Here is a 5,335-nt window from a genome sequence, read left to right as displayed (position 1 = left end):
GGCTTCAGTGTGGCTGTGTTCCTTCTGGGCTGCGTGGAGAGGGCAGGCGGGATGTTTTATTTACGAGAAGGGTTTGGTGAGAGGTGTCCTCCGAGTACGGCATCACTCTTGGAGCCCTTTCAGCGTGAAACCATGATTTGTGTACAAAGCACAGGTATGCTACAAACAAACTGCATGAAAATTTTAAAATCCCCCAGGTGAAGCCTCTCAGCAAGGAACTAGAGGGCCTGGAAGGTGCTCCTGTGAGAGCATTGCCCTTCTGGAGGTCTGAAGCATGCTGGCCTCTGTCCTACTGCTACTGAAACACAAGAGGCTTCTGTGAAGTCTCTGCAGAGGTCAGTGACCAGCCAGGACGGTGCCTGCTGCAGGGCAGGACTCAGCTCTCCTGCTCCAAACCTGCTCTGCAGGGTCTCTGCCCGTGTTGGTTGCTGGTGCTGTAGGGAGGGGGCTGAGGGAATGGGAACCGTGTCCATCGTTCAGAGCAGCAGGGTAAGCAGTCGTGCAGAGAGGGTAAGCATTCACCTGCTTATGTGTTTTGAAGATGTTTGTGGCAGAAATCTTCTTTTCTAAAGAAATCTGTAATTGTTTTGAAAGTAGGATTTTTTTTAATGTGCATGTATTGATACACTTTGGTGATACTCATGTAAGATACAGGTGACTAATATATTTCTTTGGAACACATGTAGGGATGAATGAAACTGGAAGGCAAATGCTTGATATTTCTGTTTTGTTTTCTCTGTCAAATGAGAGAATCACTTTTCTTCCCTCGCTTCCGGGCTTGACACACTGTGCCGTGCACAGGGTCCTCCTGATCACATCCCTTCCAAACAATAACATCCTCTCAGCTGGCAACTCCTGGAAAAAAGCAAATGTTTCCTAAGAGGCTAAGACAAATTAATAATGAAGTTCCCAAATAAAACCTTTTCTTAAAAAACAAACAAACAAATGAAACAAACAAAAAAAAAACCCTGAAGTTTTATTTTGGATTTTAAAATTACATGTTCCTGCAGATATCCTGCAACTTATGTGAGAAGAGGGTGTGTATGTATCTGCGAGTACCTTTGTTTCTTAATTTCTTGATGTGGGGATAGAAGGTTCAGTTGTAATTTAGGGATGCAGTTTCATAACTTCATGGAGACTGCTTTTGAATCCATTACAGTCTGGTAGTCTTTAAATGGCCCCACAAGAGTGTACAGGATTATAGGGATGTTTACATGCAGTCCTCAAATACAAACCCAGAATATGAGTTTCAAATTGAGGATAATCCAGGATCAGGAAGAAAGTGGTATTTATATAAAGTGCTGAAAATAAAGGCAGTTCAAAGATGTTATCATGGAGGAGGTGTTTGAATTGCACTGTACATTTTTGTGCTCTGAGTGTTATGCTGTACAGCATGTCAGTAAGTTAGGATGAACCTTCGTTTATTTTAGCTCTTTTTTTTCCCTTTATCTTCCCATCTGAGAGTATGTTGGCACAAGAAGCAGGTTTCTTTCATTATCTGACAGGAAAATGTAGTCATAAAAATGTTTTGGAACAAATCTATTCATTTCCCAGTAGCACACTTCATACAGTTTTGCATCCTTGGGCTTCTGCTTGAAGTAAGAATTACAGGGTCTCATTTTGTGCTGGAACAACCTTGTGTATTATCTAAGGATATTTCTGCGTTCTCTCACAGTGCCTGTGACACCAGAATTTGTCTCTGGGTGTTCCAGTGGCATTTAATAATGGTATTTGTAGAGATAGACAATACCTGTACTAATGCCTTGATAACCTATGTCAGGTAACCTATTTTGGAAGGCTTTTCTGGGACTACACCCAGCCTGGCTTGTACCGACAGGTTTGGAAAGAAAATAAGATTTTTGTGCATACCAAAAGATGATACGGTACTTATTTTCTTAAATCAGATGGGAGATTAAAATCCAGTATATCCTGTTTATTTGTTCTTAGCAAGTTGCAGTCACAGAATTGTCTGATGCAACTGTTAAGCATTCTCCTCACCTTGACAGGGAATCTCATCATGCTGTTTCAGGTGGTAAATATCTTTCATACGTTTTTCAAAATCCACACGTAGTTTCACTTAAATGGTTCATCATGATGAGGAAAGAAGTGTTGACATCTAGCTTAACTTGATTCTTATAGCTGGGAGGAAATCCACTTATCGGAAATTATTTAGTCTTTTCTGAAGCTGTTTCCATGTTTGAGCTGCAAAGTGCTGAAAGGCCTAGAGGGGAAGCTGTGTGAGGAGCATCTGAGGGCACTTGGTTTGTTCAGTCTGGAGGAGACTGAGGGGAGACCTAATTGCATTCTACAGCTTCCTGATGAGCTGAAGTGGAGGGACAGGCAGTGATCTCTTCTCTGTGGTGACCAGTGACAGGACCCAAGGGACTGGCCTGAAGTCCGGGGAGGTTCAGGTTGGATATTAGGAAAAGGCTCTTCACTCAGAGGGTGGTTGGGCACTGGAACAGCTCCCCAGGGAAGTGGTCACGGCACCAGCCTGATAGAGCTCAAGAAGTTTTTGGAAAATGCTCTGGGCACATTGTGTGATTCTTGGGGCTGTCCTGTGCAGGGCCAGGAGTTGGACTTTGATGATCCTTGTGGGTCTCTTCCAACTCAGGATATTCTACGATAGATGCATTTTCTGTATCAATAATTATTTCTGTCAACAAAAGTTGTTCACTAGCCTGATTGCTCCCCGTAAGTGATTATTTTAATTTTTTAATTTTTGTATAATGTGAAAATGGCTCCACTGGGCAAAGTGTACAAAATATAGCAAGTGCAATTTGTGGTTTGTATTCAGTGCACCTGAGTTCATTATAAAACTCTTCTAAAAAAAGCATAGGGAATATCCAAAGCTGAGAAAGGAGCAAGTAGCCCAGAGTGACATCTTAGAACAGGATGTGCAAGAGCATATAAGGCTGGATGGCCATTGCTTAATTACTGATGGTGTGACATGTGCACTTCAGTCACTAGAAGGTTTTCCAAAATTCTCCTGCCCAAGGGGGACAACTAAGGCTCACCAACAAATGCATCCCATTTTTCTCTTCAGGGTGTTTTGGTGGCATTGGACAGCATCATTCAGGGTGCTTACAGCATGTATTTGGTCTTGAAACTCAGGCCTTAAAGAAAAAGCAAATGTACTGTCAAATGTTGCTGTTGGTATTTACCTGAAAAGACAGAAACAGGCCTGATTAGGATAACCAGCATGGAGTTTCAGTGGCAGAGATCTTTGGAAGCAACCAGAACTTGCTGTAAGCAGGCCACCCATAGTTAGACTGCATTTTGAGAGCAGCTGGACATTTATGGCTTGGGCATTTTGAAGTGAAGTCACTTTTCTACTGGCTGATGTAGAAAATTGAACTGTAACTGCTGTTTTAGAGCAGGGCATGGCATGGTAAGCAAGGGAAACAGTAAACACATTCTTACAGCCAACCTGAACTTGGAAGGCTTAGAGTGCAGGGCTGATCCGTAGAGTTTTAGTATTTCAGACTGAGATTGCTGAAAATTACCTACTTGTGCTACATTACATACAATGAATTAACAAATTTAATTTATTAAAAAGTCGTAGTGGGAAATGGGTATAAAACTGACAGATGCTCACAGGACATTTCTGTTGTCACACGTCCGACTTAAGGGAGGTAGAAGCTTGAGTACTGTAGTTATTCATAAAAGGCTGGGATATTTCCATGCCGTAATTGTTAATTGGTCTTTTACAACATCATATCTGTATTTAAATGGTTTCTTTCAGGGAGGCAAACTGTAGTGACATACTTGTGGGAAATGATCAAAATCCAGGGCCAAGAAATACTTAGCCCATGCCTTATTTTTACTCCTTAGGATATTACTGATGGAGTCCTTGTAGATATCCACGGTACGTACTTGCATACTGCAGGTACAATAGAAATAGCTTAGTATCAGTTGCAGTATCTAACAGAAGTGTTAGAATGGTTGTAGAGTTGCTTATTTCACAACTTAAGTATTGCATGAGTCATTTTAGCCCCCTCCCCCCCATCAGTCTGGGCATCAAGAAAAGTCCTGAGTTTCTGCATTAAGTTCTCAGTATCACCACTTTCAGTAAAGCTCAATGATAAAAAAAACTGCAGAGTTTCTGGGTTTGTTATGGTAACAGAATTAAACAACTGAAACTCTGTGAGCCAGCAAGCCCAACAGCATGTTCTGTTCCTTTCTTGAACACAGAAAGCTGTCACTGGTACTCTGATGGTGCATGTCATTTCTCAGAGTCACCATGCAATCCATGCAGCACTGGCACTACCTTAGATGTTGTTTTGTCTTTCCTATTTAACTTGACATGACTCCTACGACCATGAAGAATGACATGGGAGAAATATGATTTGTCAAACCTTGCATTAGCAGTTTTCAGCACCCCACTGGCAGTGTGTGTGTGTGAGTGATGGGCCAGGTCCAGGCTGTCCTGCTCTTGGCTGTGGTTTAAAGAGATGAATGCGAGATCCAGACACATTGAGGTGGTGGGTTTCAGTGATGAAGGGGCCTGTTGTTTGTTGGTGAGACACATATCTGGCAGTCTCAGCTCTGAACAACAGGCTGGAAGCTGATTAACATTTTAGAACTTGCAGTCTAGATATTGAGTACTGTGAAATTCTTGCTTCCAGCACTGAGATGTTAAATTCTGCTGCTAACTTAGGGCATCTGCAGTGCCATTTCTTGTTGCTGTTAAGTGGGAATCCAGTCTTTCCCTGGATTTAAAAAAAAAAAAGTTTTTCCAAACTTTTTGCCCGTTTCTAAATGTCCAGTTTTGCCAAACTTCAACTGTACATAGGCTGAAGCTTTTCATCATGGGCATAAGGTTTACGTCTCTTGAGGGAATTTCAGTCAAAACAGTGCATATTCTTTTGATCTTAGAATGTGGTGGTCTTTTGCCTGTGTTCAAATATTCTCAAAGATATTTCTTTGAAATAATTTGTCACTTCAGTGTTTCGGGATAGGAACTCCAGTTTGGGTAGGGGAAATGACCTCTGTGTAGAGGATGTTCCCTGTGGTTTTTTTTTACCTCTGCTTTCTATTCTGATTTGGCCAAATATATTAATGTTTGTATAAAATGGATAGCACGTGTTCAGTAAAAGTGGTTTTGGTATGTGTGTGTATCTTTATTTTACACCAAATAAAAGCTGCATTGGTTTTATCTCCAGTGAGACTGTGCAAACCTCTTTCTTTCCCGTAGAAAACTCAGTGTGGTACAAGATATACAGTGGGAATCAAAACCATGTAACTATGGCAGGGGCTGCATCGCTGGGCTGAGCAGGGAGGAGTCTGCCATTCCTGGTTCTCACTGATGCCTTCTTCCCTATCCCCTCTTTCC

Source organism: Corvus brachyrhynchos, unplaced genomic scaffold (assembly GCF_000691975.1).
Source record: "Corvus brachyrhynchos isolate BGI_N302 unplaced genomic scaffold, ASM69197v1 scaffold92, whole genome shotgun sequence".
NCBI lineage: Eukaryota > Metazoa > Chordata > Aves > Passeriformes > Corvidae > Corvus > Corvus brachyrhynchos.
Note: the sequence above shows the minus strand (reverse complement) of the source record.